The following is a 17603-nucleotide window of genomic DNA, read 5'->3' as shown; positions in this document are numbered from 1 at the left end:
GTCGACAGCTGCCATACTGCATCGATTATGCTCCTGACAACCGAATATTTAATAATTTTCTGTAGTCGTAATTCGTTTATGAAAATGTATCACAGAAACTAGATAACCCTAAGTAAACTATGCAATCTGAACTACACAGCAGGGTAATATAAATATGACATGTGTAAAAAATATTACAAAATTTTGCTAAGGAGTTAAAAATGTTAGAATTTCGGATTTATACGACGTTTCAATTCAACAGCAACAAGTATAATTTTAAAAGTTACGTTAGTTAGTTAGTTTAGTAGTTACGTTATTACCATAAAATACTTAAATTGTAGCCCACTACTGGCACTAGATCTCTCACATCGAGAAAATACATTCAATTCATTCATACGTTTATTATTACTACACTAATTATATAGGAATTTACTTCGTATATTTGATGTGTAGCTACCTACCTACCACTATTATTATGACTACCTCCTAATAATGTTAGAGAGCCTGTAACTCAAACACAGTCAGTAATAAACCAGTACTTGTGCATAACAGTTGTTTCTATTACTACCGTGTCACCTTATACATATCAGTGGCGACGAGGACGATCTTACCTGCAATAAAAATTAAAAATGTCTTTTATAGGAAATTTACCTATCTTTGACTATAAAAACTGTGAGTGGTCTATTTTTAAATAGATTGACTCAGTTTTTAAAAGTGAATAATGTAAAGGAGGACAATAAATCTGCAATACTGATTACGCATTTATCAGACAACTATACCGTCTCGTGCGTAACCTAGCTTACCCTGAAGAATTGGAGGAACTGAGTTTTGTACAACTGGTGGTGTTACTCGACAGCCATTTTAAACCGAAACAATGTTCATTTGCTGACAGAGCATTTTATTAATCGCTGGGGGACTAACGACTAAGAGGATTAAAGTTACTGCGACTTCGGTGTTGCCCTGGACACAAACCTTACGGACCGGTTCGTCCTAGGCCTGGGGTCTGGCCCCGAGCGTGACAAGTTGTTTGAACAAAATGTTTCCGAGTTGAAGTTAGCTCGTTTTAGCGGAAAAGGCAGAATGTGCTAGAGATGCGAAGTTCCTATCAGACTCGGTGGCTGTAAAAGAAGAAGCCATGTATAAACTATCGCACAGCTCAATATATAAATATGGCGGCGGGATGAATTCACGAATGGCGTGTGCATCACAAGCGGGCCGCGATCAACATAAGTATTTACGCGATTTACATTGTTTAGTGTGTGCCTTTAATTACCACCATCGTTTAAAAAACCACAGCGAAGATAAGTGCCGTTATAAAAACTACAAGTGCCAAAAGTGCGGTAAAAAAGGGCATTTAAAAAAAAAATGTGTAATAAAAAAAATAAAAGTGTTTATGTAAACCAAATCGAAAACGAAAATAATGATACGGATAGTGATACCGGATGTGGCGAGTGCCATAACTTTAATTTAAGGTATGTAATTAATAATAAGCCGATCCAGATAGATTTATTATTAAGTAATAAAATGGTGACTATGGAGTTAGACTCGGGGTCGGGGGTATCAGTAATATCAAAAAATATGTACAACGATAAGTTTTTGATGCATAATCTAATTCATAGTAATATTAAAATGTGTTTGTATAATGGACATAAAATTGCGCCATTAGGGCATTTCGTGAGTGAGGCTACATTTAATAATGAAATAAAACCGTTAAAAATATTTGTAGTAGATTCAAACGGCCCACCCCTGCTGGGACGTGATTTTATGTCCTCTTTTGGTCTGATGTTGACTACAAATATTAATAAGTTCAGTCAGGATGATAATGTAAACACATTGTTGGAACGATATCCTAATTTGTGGCGAAATGAAATGGGTAGTTTTAATAAGTTTAGGGTTCAATTACAATCGAAAGAAAACGCCGTGTCAAAATTTTTTAAAGCTCGTACCATACCCTTTGCCTTAAAAGATAAGGTGGAAGCGGAATTAAATAGACTTGTAAAATTAGGTATATTAGTTCCAGTAAATAATTCTAATTATGCATCGCCTATAGTACCGGTGTTGAAGAACGACGGTACAGTGAAAATTGCCGGTGATTACTCTATTACACTCAATAAAGATTTAATAATTGATAAATATCCTTTACCGAGGATTGAGGAGGTGTTTGCAAAACTAGGTGGGGGTGAACAATACTCCAAAATTGACTTAAAAAACGCATATAATCAATTTATCTTGTCCGACGACTCACAAGTATTAACAACCATAAATACACCGAAAGGGCTATTTAAATATACGCGTCTCGTCTACGGTCTCGCTAACGCACCTGCTGTATTCCAAAAATCAATGGAAATATTGCTGTCAGGCATAGATGGTATCAGTATATGGTTAGATGACATCTGTATAACAGCTCCCACCAGAGAAAAACATTTAGAAAGGTTAGAACAAGTGTTGAGAATATTAAACGACGCAGGGTTAAGGTTACAAAAGGACAAATGTGAATTTTTAAAAAAAAATATAACATATCTAGGTTACGTAATTGATAAAACTGGTTTACGTACAAGTCCTGAAAAAGTAAAAGTTATAATGAGCCCACTTCACGAGTTGTTAAGAGATGGCGCTAGGTGGGAGTGGGGCGAGCGGCAGTGGCGCGCCGTGCGCCGCGTACGCGCTGAACTTGCATCGGAACGGGTGCTGGCGCACTTTGATCCCGAGGCGCGGCTTGTACTTACCGTAGACGCCGGGCCCACCGGTCTCGGGGCGGTATTATCGCAACTCGACACTGAGGGTCGGGAGCGCCCTCTGGCTTTCGGTTCCCGTTCACTCTCAAAAAACGAACGGAATTATAGCCAAATACAGAAAGAGGCCACTGCGATTATATTCGGTGTAAAACATTTTCATCAATACTTATATGGTAGAAGTGACCCGTTCATTCTTAAGACGGACCATCGGCCGCTGGTTTCGATATTTAATAGTAAAATAGGTATTCCGACCACGACAGCGTTACGTCTACAAAGATACGCGATTATCCTATCGGCATATAATTACACCGTTCAGTACATTAGCAGTGAAAAAAATGTGGTGGCGGATTATTTTTCCAGGGCGCCGGTTTCAGATGTAGTATGCAAAAGCGACAAAGAATTCGACGCATACAGTGCCATAAATTTTTTAGACGCGACCTCGTCGGCGGTTCGTATAACGATGTGGAACAGGCAACTAAAAATGATAAAACATTACAAACGGTGATCAAATATATGAACGTCGGTTGGCCGCGAAAAATTAAATGTAAAAGTATTACTCCATATTTTCTATGTAGAACTGATTTACAATTTGAAAATGGTGTGCTATTGCGAGGCCATAAGGTGGTTATTCCCTTATTATTGCGTGAAAGAATGTTGCAGGAGTTACACAGTACACATTTAGGTATAGTGAAAATGAAATGTAATGCGCGCGGTAGAATGTGGTGGCCAGGTATAGACAGTGATATCGAACACTGGAGCGGCGCGTGCGAACAATGCATGATTGTGCGCCCCTCACCCCCTCGCGCCCCGCCCGCGCCCTGGCCGCGGCCGCCCGCGCCCTTGTCGCATTCACATTGACTACCTGTTTATAGGGCAACGGGTATACCTAGTAGTAATCGACGCATTTTCTAAATGGCTTGAGTGTATTCATATGAATGCCGGCGTCAGTACTCAAGCACTCATAATAAAATTAAAACAGATTTTCTCAGTTACGGTATACCTAACACATTAGTTTCGGATAATGATGTTAAAATAAACTGTAAAGAATTTAAAGATTTTTGTTCCAGTAATGGTATTGAATATATTACGTCACCAATTTATCACCCATGTAGTAACGGTCAAGTGGAAAACTCTGTTCGAACTTGCAAAAAAATGTTAAAAATTATTTTAAAAGAAAATTTAAACCACTGTTATCTAAAGGAAAAATTATTGGGTTATTTGTTCGAATACAGAAATACTATACATTGCTCTACAGGTCAATCACCCGAAAATTAATGTTTGGTAGAAATTTAAGATCAAGACTTGATTTAATACTTCCTAAAGTAAGAAAAACATCTTTTAATAATAATGACGTAGTTGAAACAAACTGCAGACATTTTAAAAAGACAGGGTACTGGTACGTTGGTATAGCGCTAGGAAGGAACATATAAAGTAGGCGTAGTCGAAGAAATTATTGGGAATAGGTTATTTAAATATATATTCACAAAATACTAAATGTATTAGACACTTGGACCAAATACTACAGTATAAAGGCAAAATAAATATGGATTGTAAAAAAAAGCCGGAGAATAGTACAGCTCGTTCCGTGTACGATACGGTGTTTTCATTTTCACCACCCCTCACTGTGTCACAAACACAACAGTTGGTTGATCCCAAACCTTCTGTAGTGATGAGGGGGGAAATTTTCAAATGAAGAAAATAGGGTTCTTTGTGATGATAGTGACTGTAGGGTTACGGAACGTGTGGATGAGGATTCGACGCAACAAGAATCCGCGGCTCAAATACCGCATGCCACATCTACTTTTCAACCGGTGTCTATGCAATCATACCCGGACGTTCCAAAAGGCCCCGAAAAAAGTAGACTATACTGTATATTTTAAGTAAGTTAGTTAAGTTGGTAAGACTAGTGTAAGAATATTATTGTAATGTAAGATGTACTAAATGAGCCGTACTTAATAAATGTAAATCTCGTCAACAGGTTTCAAAATTCATTGGAAAGATTCATTCATTCACTATTATTATGACGTAATAATGTTAGAGAGCCTGTAACTCAAACACAGTCAGTAATAAACCAGTACTTGTGCATAACAGTTGTTTCTATTACTACCGTGTCACCTTATACATATCAATATTCCATCTGATACACAGCGGGATTTGATACTTGTTCTTCTTGTTTACTCTTACTATATAATATAACATAAAATAATATAATATAATATAACACAAGAGTTAACAGTCTGTTTAAAAGTAAATCTAATCTCTGCAGTGCATAGAATGAGATGCAATATGTTAATATCAATTATTTCATTACCGCCACGATACTAAGATCAAAAGCCAGGGCCGGCCTCAGCATCAATAGGGCAGGTGGGTGGACAATTACAGAGTATGCAAACATCTGTGCCCACCTGAATACCTACCACGGCAGTAATTAATGATTGTTACTTCAAAAACAATGTACGAACACTTAGCGACTTGTCCTTTTAGGTGACTGTATGTTTAGGATAAAATTTAGAGACTTTTTAAAATTGTCTTAAAAAAATATTTGGTTAATTTTTTAAATGTATTTTCATAAGACAGCCACGGTGGTCTAGCGGTTTAGCACACTGCTTTATTTCCGATGCTCCCGAGTTCGATTCCTCGCACAGAACAAACATTTGTATTCATGAGTATGATTGTTTGTATCGGCCAGGGAGTTTATAGCGTCTATGTATATTATGAATGTATTAACAAAATAAATCTAAGTATTTATATAACAGTTATCTAGTACACATAATCCAAGTTCTGCTTACCATGGGACTTGATTGCCATCAGATGTTAATTATTCAGATTTAACATTATATACGTCTCTATTCAACTCCGGCTAATTTTGTTTTATATAACTTGAAAGTATGTATTAACCATCTCCTATAGACATTAATAGTACTATAGATATAATAAAATAAATGTGTAAATCTGCTACATCTCCAACGTTGCTATACAGGACTCCTTACATCCAGGCCGCTGTATGGCACGGCAATTCCTTATTTTTAAATATTAATATTTTTATATTGGTTGCTATGGTTTTGTTATGATTCCTTCTATTGCTCTTGCTTTCATACATAGTTTGTTACGACATATATTTTTATAATATATTGTTACTTTTACATATTGCGCCTTTAATTACCACCATCGTTGGCAGCACCGCCCCAGCGCCCTATACACACTTGCCATTCCTAAGGACTGAGGATTCATGTCTCCGTACCCTAAAATAATATCTATTTCTCGGAATATAAGAATCTTGTGGCCATGACTGTCAAATAGACAGTCATTAGACCACATGAACTAGCCTACTCGTGAAATAATGATCACCAGCAATTCACTAAGCAATTATAACCCTAATTTTGTGAGAGTACCTTTGCTTCTTCCTTTAATTTGTTTCATGTATAGTTATATTTTGCTATAGAAGAAGTTCATAACAGTCTTAAATTTTTCTTTTATGTATTAACTTATATTGACAACTTGGTTTTAATATTTGTAAAATGAAATTTATTGAATTATGTACAATTGAGTACACAAAGTTATGGTGTTGTGCAAATACCGATACTTCCGTATTTCATATTGACTTCAGCCATGCGATAATTAGTATCGAATAATATTAATTAATCTTTTTATTTAATTAATAGAAAACCCTATATTACATGTAACGGATAAAAAAAGTGCGTATGTAGTATAATTAGAAAATTAGATACCAACTGATACATAATACAAGTTAGTGCTAATTTAGAGTTTTACTTTTACTTTTTCAAATTCAAAAATTATTTTATCATGTAGGGCAGATTAGCCGCTTAAAAAAATGAAATTTATTTTGATCTGTATCATCATCATTTCAGCCCGGAAGACGTCCATTGCAGAACAAATTTCTCCACAAAAAATCTCTACGACAATCGGCTCTGCGTTTTTTATGTATATAAAAGTATTAATTATTTTATAAAACTATAAAAAATAAAGAAAAAGACTCTATACTATTTTCAACAACAACATCGTAGACCGTTTGAAAACACAATAATTATGACACTTTTTTACTGTTGCACTAACAGTAAAAAAAAGTATAATTATTTTCTTCTCTCCAGATGAGGTCCACTGCTCAATAAAGGCCTCCGCTAAAAATCTCCACGAAGATCGGTCCTGCGCTGCTCGCATCCTGCGATGTCGACGAGGTCGTCGTGCCACCCTGTCGTAGCACTTCCCACGCTGCATGTTCCAATCCGCGGTCACCACTCCAGAACTTTACTCAAAATTATTATTTTGTCTACACAATTATTTTGTCCCTACGAAAATATTGTCGCCCTACATAAAAACTAGCAGGATAACATTTTGTTGAGTATACGTGGGTTACGAAATGATTAATAGAGTATGGTTTATACTAGCTTAATTACTTATTTAGATACACATTCGAATACAGAACAATAATAGTTTATTTCAAGTATAGACGTCATAAGAACGCAAGTAAATTTTCCGTCTAACCGCATTTTGTACAAGATTGAATATGGAAGTGATAATATGGTCACGTACATATACAACATGAGACATGTCGGTTCGATGGTGTAAACATATTGTCCTATTTCTGATATCATTTTGGGGCATTACGTACATATGTGTGCATTTAATAATGGTCTCGGTTTTAATGTTTACTTATATGTATTTGACGGCCTCGCTGGTCTAGCGGTTTAGCACACCGCTTCACTTACGATAGTCGCGGGTTCTAATCCTCGCACGGTGCAAACATTTCCATCAGTTGTCTAGTACTTATAACAGAAGCTCTGCTTACTATGGGATGTTATTTGTCCAGGGTTATTACATCGTAAAGTAGGTGTTTTTATTTTCAAGTTTTATTGCTCATTTCGTTAGCATATCAGTTTTCTTAGCGTTAACTCTGTTAATAAGAACAGACGCAAATTACACACACAAAACTAAAAAATATAAATAATAGCAAAAATAAAAATACTGCATATCTATGTTATGGTAGGAAACGAAATTAAACTTTATCTAATAAAATTTAATGACTTTCAGGAAAAGATTAAGTTAATATTAATCTTGTTCTTGATCTTTCACAATAAATTTCATGTTGATTGTAAAACGTCATAAAATTACGATTATTTGTTCTTGAATGACATTCATTTTTATGTGCTGAAGGCACGCTCTTTATGTTCAGATATGCGTGCAACTATATAGAAAAAAATAACAATTGAATACTTTCAACTGTTAATGATTTATAAATTGTTGCCTTGATTAGATAATCCATATAAAAAACCTACATACAAAAAAATATGCAGATTAGCCTTAATATATTTTTTCAAGAAATAAATAAAAAGAAAATGTAATATAACTTTTGATAATTCCTCAGGAATAAAAATATATAATATATATTTTTACAAATACACACACAGTATACCTTCGAAACCAATACCAACAATCATATTCATTTGTGTTCATACGCGAGGATCGAACCCCTGACCATTTAGGTTGTCTGTCACTCTACTACACTTTTGTACAAACCTCGTGCCAGTTGGATTCTTATTTTAATACAATAAATGATATAATCCATCCAAAATACCTAGTGTTATCACCGAGGACAATGTAAATTTCGCAAACCAAGCTGTTCAAATATTTATAATTTTTGAAGCAGCGTTTTTTACTACTTATTGCCCGTGACTTTGATCAGGTTTTATTTCAATTCAGAATTAAAACCATAATTTAACTGATGTTAAATTTGTCTATAGTTAAACATTTTATAGATAAATAATATTAATCTGTTGACCATAGACATTAATAATAAACAAAAGACATAGTAGTGTGTGTAATGTTTGTTTTTTTTTATGTAATGTATTTTTTATGGATATATTAAAAAAAATATTAGAATTCTTCGCTCCTCTACATAAGCTAAAAATGTGCGAAATTTCATACACCTCCATCTGCGCAGTTTTTCGTAAAAAATACTTTATACGTATTCGCTTCACGTATTATTATTACTATTACTTATACTACAGAAAAGATATAAATCTTGTGAGTTTGTATGTGGAGGACGATAATACGAATTACTCTATTAGAAGAAATTATTCACCATTATGTTACTATAAAACATTATTCTAGATGATCTAAACCAGTAAGGACAGCTATATCAATAGGTTTCAAAGATTAAGTGGATTAAGTATAGATATACAAATAAAGTAAATACATATGTTATCTATTAAATAATTGTCAAATACAAAATCAAATGGATTTCAGGCTAAATAAATACATGTAATAATATTTGATATTGTTTTACCATATTTTTACAACAACACTATTTGGGTAAATATATTTGAATATGTATATTGATTTAAAGCAAAATTACAAATTTATTATATGATTTTCTTTTAGGAGAATGGCTGGTCTGATGCTGATGTAAAAAAATGCTGAATTTGATTAATGCTTCAAAAAACCTTGGTATAAATTCGAAATCAATAACCAATGAAATTGCAAGACTGTCTAAGAATGTTATATACATTCTTGCTGAAGAAATTTCTTGTTGAAGAAAATACAATTTTTATAATATGTAAATATATAGTAACTGCAGGTTTAAATGTTTGATCAGGTTGGATTCTGTCAATTTTATTGTTTCATCAATATAATATACATATATTATTATAATAAGTGTATTGTATAACGTAGTGTATTAATAGTAGACAATATTACTATTATTAATAGGGTTTACTGACTATAATATATATATTTAAGAGATACCTCCTGATTATAACCCCTCATAGGGTAGTCAAGGAAATTATCACTGTCGAAATAGTAGAATATTTTAATCCGATGTAACACGAATTATTTTAATAAGTAAAGTAAATAATGCGATGACTGCGAACAGGGATGAATGGAAGAGAAAAACATATTACGCCGACCCCAAATAAATGGGATAAGGAAGAAGCAGATGATGATGATGATGTAACATGAAATATTTTAAAGACCTATTTAGAAGTTAATTATTTCTCTAATACGCTATTTTTACATAGAATCAAAACAACAATATACCGACATGACTATTATGTACTGTAGTCAGTACAAGTAGTACATTTGGAAACAATATACCAAGCCTGCCACCATAATCATCATCTGCTTCTTCCTTACCTCATTCATTTAGGGTCAGCTTAATAAGTTTTTCTTTTCCTTTCATCCCCATTCGCAGTCATCGTTATGTACTCACTTTTTTGCCATATCATCTTTCACACAGTCCATCCATCTCTTTTTCGGCCTTTCTCTGCCCTTATAGACATCGACATTCATATGTAATACTTTCTTTAAAGCATTCTCTTCATTCCTACATACCTGCCACCATCTCTGAGGATATTTTTTGGTTTGATATGGGTTATTTCCTTCAACGAAAAGTCAGTCAGGAATATATATAATTGAGGCTACAAGGCCACGACGCTCTCGAAGTTGATAAGGATAATTTATTTTAATATTAATGATACATACACCATAAGTAACTGGCATAAAGGGAAAATATATGATGCGATGTGTGTGGTCTGAAAACATGAAATTGTTTATACAATACATAAACACAATGTGGGCAATCTAAGTACAATATCCTTGATACGAAAATATAATATTTATTTTTTAAATTAAAAAAGAGATATTTATTTTTATTTGCGTCGTAGTTATGCCTAACTATATTAATATCTTTATTGCTTGTATTGTATGTATATGTTTGTATTCCATAATAGTTCTTCCATAACTATATAAATACATATATTTAAACTTATGTCATTAGCAGTCAGGGAAAACTATAAGAACATTTTTTATACAATTGAAATAACAAATCGTATGTTGTATCTGTCGCCTATGAACATAAACACCACCATAGACATCACGTTATCATGTAACGCCCGTGATAGATTCGATTCGACAGCTTCGGTGGTCTAACGTTTTAACACACCGCCTTACTTCATATGGTCGCGGGTTCGTTTCCTCGCACGACACAAGCATTTGTATTCATGAGTACGATTATTTGTGTCAGTCTGGATATTTTCTATGTATAATATGTGTTTGTTTACAAATATATATATCTATCTATGTATTTGTATCTTTTATGTAGTGCCTATAACACAAGTTTTAGCTAGCTTAACTAGGGTCTAGATGGCGCTGTGTGAATTGTCCTGAAATTATTATTATTATAGATGGATAGATATTTACTACCTAATTTCATCCTACAATCAAAGCACGGCTTACAAAGCAAGCTGCATTGCAGCTGAAATAGGTGAGATTAAGGTATCCACGTTGAAGACTTTTTACCATCTTCCTCGCTGAAACACACACAGAATATTTATTTACAGTATGGTAAACACCACAATTTAAGTAAATAGTGTTGAATTAATATTTCAAAGATTCCATTTACTTTTTTTCATCGCACATACACTCTAAGCTAGTAAAAGCATCATTAAAATCTGAATTGATTAACTATAAGTTACACATAATTAAACCGTTGCATCGTTATGACAATTACAAAAATATATGCAAAACATCATATTTATCTAATGAATGTCAAATTTTATTATTCAACTTTTCAAGCGTAGGACAACTTCATTGTAGACGGTAGCTCATAATGTGCTAATCACCGTTTTAATGGCTAGAATAGTTTAAAATGATTGATAGAAGCTGATTATATGCAGATTTCGCTTTGATTTGCGACCGCCCGCTATTGTAATTGTTATATTGTTTATATTTGATACCTACGTGTGTACGGTGTAGTTACTAAGGTACTGACGCGTTCTTTTGACAGTGACGAGCATTGATGGAATGGAGGAATCGGTTTGTCAGTAATAGTGACTGGTATCCCTCTCGCTAGTAACCTTTAAGACCCATCTTCTACTCTCCTAGTTTTTTTAAGGATAAGGTTTATGCAGGCGTACCTCCCTCGCTATATAATACATGTGACGTTACTCCTAATAAAGCCGGAGAGTACTTCGTGGAAGCGCAAAGTAATCAAAGAAAATGCAGCCGACCTGACTTTATTGTATTCTTCTTACTTTATCATCTTTAACTGCTGCCCATCACCGTACTGTTGCCGCAGCAAGCAGAAGCATTTTTCTAATATTATATAATATATGCTATAAGCTTTTAATATAAGTTTTTTATGTTTGGTTAAATGTAATACTAAGAAATACATCTTCAGGTACAGTTTCAAGATTAACGTACATATGTTTGTACTATTTGAGAATAGAACCCGCGACCTTCGAGTAAGTAAGTAAGTAAGTAAGACTGTGTGCTAAACCGTTAGACCGAGGCCGTCACAATAATAATCTAGGCTATATTATATTTGTTTCATCCGACTAATATTGAGAAGGGGATTGTCAACATGATTAATCTCCTGATATCATGATAAATTCCATCTTATCACTTATCACGATGGGCTAACTGACCTAACCTCATGTTTATTTTATTATCCTCCACCGCTGGCGCGGCATGATGCCCCGCCACCGTAAACCGTTAGCGCCTAATTAATAATAAATTTTTGCTACCTCAACATTACAAATCCTTGATATTCTCGACTTACTAATCAGTTTTCGAGGATGGCTCGCACTTATCAATTATGCACGGTATTGCACAATTTATTTGCCACGATAATAATCAATAGAAAACCATAAGCCTAATATGCAAATGATGCTAAAACCTATTAATGTAATGTAATCATTGTATTATGGTGCAAGTCACTAGAGCTATGCGAGAAATTATCTATAATTTTATAAGTACAATATTCTTTCTTTAGTGGGACATTTATTTTCGTAACATTTAACGTACAATCGTTCAAGAAGGGAAACTTGTAAATTTATTCCCTTAAAATGTACAAGGTTAAGTTATAACCTATTTAACGTATCGCATAGGAAGGTTAATAAATTATCTTAATATTTCGATGAAGTCCCTCATGGAAAGATGTTCAATCACATTACAAGGTATTTGGGCAGTATACGAGTATGTTAGATCAATTAGCCCATCGCGACGAATTCAGCAAGGAATTAACGTCTACGGTTTCCAGGAGGGACTGGGGGAGGTAGAACTACTAAGCTAGCGATGAGATCATTAGTCCAAATAGTCCCCAATACTAACAAATCTCACACCACCCCTCCCGATCAAATAGTACTTAGAATAATTTAAGAAAAGGATTTTCTCTTATCACTTAATACCCAACTAAAACATGATGGCAACAACTCGTTGGGGACAAACTAGAGCCTTGGTGTAATTAATTAGATTCAGACCGCCGAGTCTCTGGTATGCATAGCCTGCGATTGCTTTAGGGATGATCGATATTAAGAAAACATCGATGTCGATAACCATCTATGAGCACCGAAATATAAATCTGTACATATAAATTAAATTGGAGTATCTGTTTGTAATATTAAAATAACCGTTTGTTACTACATACATACGAATATAAATACGGTACATACATCTCTGTCTGTCTGAATATAAATACGGTACATTTTGACGGGACTAGTTTTAATAAGGAGTTAGAAAAATAAAGGAAAGTTCCATGCGAACGAAATCGCGGGAACAGCTAGCAATAAATAATGTAGAATAAGGAACGCAGGTGACGAAAAACAAGGATGTGATGATTTTTAATTCATCTGGTTAAAATCCCATTCATATCAAAAATTTTGCGATTCGACTTTTTTTAAGTCGTCAAGTTTGGTATCCTATTTCGAATTACTCTTTTGTTCAATATCATTACTGATTAAGGATCAATGTTATCGAATACATCGATGTAAATATCGATATTTATGGACGAAACATCGATGTTTTCGATCATCTCTAGAGTAAGTATACTAAATATAGACCACTTCATGCGGAATCGCTTTTATTGTTACACTAACGTTTTCCTGCAGCTTTAAAATACACTAATGCAATTGCATTTCATACATATCGAATATTTTAACCATTTATATGCAGTTTTTTTGTATTATCTTTTAACCTTACCCCTTTTGTATCCAGGTGTTTGTTTCAACAAACAAACAACACAGTATTTCATTTATATTGCATACTAATATTATAAATACGACAGTGTCTCTATTTGTATGTCTATTTGTTGTCTGTACACGACTAAGCGGATTTAAAATAAATTTGATATGACGATAGCTTATATCATAGTAATAGACTATCGTTCATCTTAAGAAGAGATAATGTTGCGAGTAATATATAGCTTATAAAAAGTATTAGAATTGAGCATGGATATGAAACGTTTCATATGAAATTACCTAATTGCCATTGAAATCCGTAAAAAAACGCTTCGCGTGGTCAAACAGTAGCGGATGGCGATTAGAGGGTAATTATAGATTTCAATAAAAATAAGTTAGTACGATCAATCCCCGCCCAGTTCATCGATGTTACGACAGCCATAGCCGAGGTTCGAATCCCTAGTGATGCCCTCAGACTAAAGTCAGGCAGGCAGGAGTTGGTCTTCAGCCGCTCCATAAGTCCTTCCGCGGGTTTGAAGTGCCATCTGCACTCGCCGCCAACAGCATTAGAGTAGTCCGAAAAGAAATATAGTTACGCAATTTAGCTTATAAAAAGATTTTTATAGAATAACCCGTTATGTATATGTGGGGATTTCCCGTATTTATTACTGCATATTGTTTTTGTGATAATTTAATACAATTATATAATTACGTCATATTAGTAAGTTGTATGAGGAAGCATCGATTTATTTAGTGAGTTTAAATATATTTTTATATAAGAAAATACAGACAAATAAACACTATACCCGAGGCGAAGTAAATAGTGTAATTTTCTGTGAATTAATTATTTCAAGTCAGTCAATTGTAGCAAACATACAAATAAAAAATAATCATTAAGTACGCACAAACGTAATCAAAGACGGGGAAGGCAACCCTTGGTCTAGCGGTTTAGCACACTACTTTACTTCCGATAGTCGCGGGTTCAATACTCACACAGTCCAAATTATATTCATGACTATGATTCTTTGTATCCATCGAAGTGTTCTCTAAGTATATAAAAAAAAACATGTAAGTATTTGTATTAGTTTTCTGGTGCTCGTAACAAAAGCTTTGCTGATATCGTTGGGATCATATGACGCTGAGTGCATTGTCCAGGATTATTATTATTATTTTAGATGTCGACATCGTAATGAACGCAACACTATATGTCCGCAGTTTGCATGAACTCATTATCATTTTATAATTCTCTTCTGGTACTCCGCCAACGAATGTCATTAATGCAGTCGGGTACACATTTATTCCATTATCATCCATAGAATAAAAAATAAAAATTTTAAGGCTATAATCAACGAGGTGGACTTAGTAAAACTTCTTCTGTGGAGTACCTCAATCTCCTTCTACTTCAAACACCAAGTGCCACCATCACCACCATCATCATAGTCTAAAAAAAATCAAACAGCTTTCTTTGTAAACTGTGTTTCGATTGTAAGTAATAGGGACAGGATATGAGATGAGAATAAGAAATGAGATCTTAGTACCCCGGAACGTAAATGCATGAGAGGTATCATTGGCATTACGTTCGTTGTACTGTTCCTATTAATGACTATATAGGTATGATTACTTACCATCAGATAGGAAGTCAGCTTGTTTGCCATTTGCCATTGCCACTACATAAAAAACAGCGGAAAATTAGAAATTATTAAATAAATGACTGTTATTACACTTCCTAATTCATTTCGGATTCTGGTCACCCATCATTGATGTCTATACCTAAATTCTATGAATAATACAAGAAAAAAAATTACGTATGCTACACAGGGCCATGTGCCTAAATTTAGTCTAATAGTTAACGCATCCCAAGGTCTTCCTTTGTTTTAATATTATGATCTACACATTTGCAAGGGAATAGTAATTAAATGTTAACTCATTAGATACGGGTTTATATATACATACCTTATATATGTTAATCTTTACTATATTATGGATGAATATACACAATAATCTACGATAATTGTATTGAGGTTCAAATATATAAATAGTGTTAGGAATAAATTGGAAAATATGTTTTTAATTGTAGTAAATCTGATGTTATAGAAGCTTCTAAAACTGCCGAAGGAGATATATTAAATTAATTTAATTTGTTTTGTATTTTACAAAATTAAAGGGTTATTGACTTTTAATATCTTACAGTTTTAACAAAATGGAGGCTATAAAATCTATCAAATTCATACTACAAGTAACTTGCTGACAAAAATAGTTCACAATAGTTGCGCATAGAATACGAGAGAATTATTAAATCGGAAGGATTATACAAATAAAACCTAGTACTAGTACTTTCCGAATAAAGTAGAGTTTTAGACAATACAATAAAAATTTCGTCTAATTCAAATTGAAACTTCAAACTGCGGAAATAATACACACGGAACATAAGTGGAGCTACCTATTTCGGATACAAGATAGCGTTGATTGATACCTCACTAATCACGGAAGATATCTTAATATAAACCATAAGCTAACGTTATTAAAGTTGAAAATTTATTTCGCCACTGACAATAACATTGGGACTGCATAGATTTGACCTTGGGTGGTGGAGGAATCGCAGCATATTAATAACATATCAAGTATGCGATCACCGTGCAGAAGACTTAGACAGCAAGGTGGAAGAAAGGGCATGGAATGTCAGCGTGTCCCAAGGTCGTCCGTCTGACATAAGCCAGCCACTTTGTATATCACTACGTGCCAAGGAAATTAAACTAGCATATTGTTCTATGTAATTCAACTGTGTCGTACCTACCATTAATTGCAGCGTAAATACCATAGACGTAGACGGACGTAGACGCCGCAATTAACTATATCTCTTCGGAACCAATTATATTATTTAAGAAATTCAGCTTACCATATTTTTTTTTCATATAAAAGTTAAATTACATACTCTTTCCGCGGTTTCACTAGTAGGAAATTTATAGCCTACTAGCTGTACCCGCGAATTTGTCCGTGTTGAATTTAACTTAATTTTTTAAATTAAAAGATTTTTTTGTCCCGTCAAAATCGGTCCAGCCATTTCAGAGATTAGCCGTACAAACAGACAGATAAACAAAAATTGTAAAAATGTTATTTTGATGTATGTACCATTTATATTCATATGCATGTAGAAAAAACGGTTATTTCAATATTAAAAACAGACACTCCAATTTTATTTATATGTATATATGTGTTATTCTAACGTATAAGCTATATTACTGTAAAGTTTCATCAAAATCCGTTCAGTAGAATTTATGTGAATGAGTAAGAACATCCATCCATGAATCTATCCATCTATACACACAAATTGTCGCGTTTATAACATTAGTACGATATTAGAAAAGCTATTCAGTCATATAAATTACAAAAAAAAATTGAAAACTACTTAATAGTAACCGACAGATGATATTTTGTAACTTTGTTTTAGTGTCATGTTTTACATACATTTATAATATGACATATTAAATGTATATAAAACTTTGCAAGTAAGCGAATTTTTAAAGAATATTTCAAACCTACATAAAATGTACTTTAGATTGCCATCTCCCGCTACTGAATAGCGTAGTAAATATTAACTTCTATATTTTTTTTATATAGCCTTTGTTCAAATTAACATTTGTACGCGAAGTAAACAGACATAGGTGCAAATAAAAATTAAGATTCCATCAACATTGCACTGACTAAGAGATGGTAAAATTATAAAATACAATACTAAAATAAATCAAATCAAATCAAAATTCAGTCAAAACTCTAGATACTTTTAATAAAGTGTATTATATTAATAATATGATAGTTTAATAGGATATTGAATGCCTTATTCTTCAATTTAATTCTAATTCTATATACCACATAAATAAATAAAATTTTTCAGAATAAATTCCAGGCAAATTGAATACTG

At 33.5% G+C, this 17603-nt stretch overlaps 1 pseudogene; it reads left to right on the top strand.

Annotated features, from left to right (window-relative positions):
* The first annotated feature begins 608 nt into the window (after nt 1–608).
* On the top strand, nt 609–3572 carry LOC131849103 (uncharacterized protein K02A2.6-like; annotated as a pseudogene).
* The last annotated feature ends 14031 nt before the right edge of the window (nt 3573–17603 follow it).

The sequence above is a fragment of the Achroia grisella genome, unplaced genomic scaffold (assembly GCF_030625045.1).
Source record: "Achroia grisella isolate CSIRO2021 unplaced genomic scaffold, CSIRO_AGI_Agris_v1 utg1096, whole genome shotgun sequence".
NCBI classification, from domain to species: Eukaryota; Metazoa; Arthropoda; class Insecta; order Lepidoptera; family Pyralidae; genus Achroia; species Achroia grisella.
Note: the sequence above shows the minus strand (reverse complement) of the source record. Positions and strands in the feature narration are given on the sequence as shown.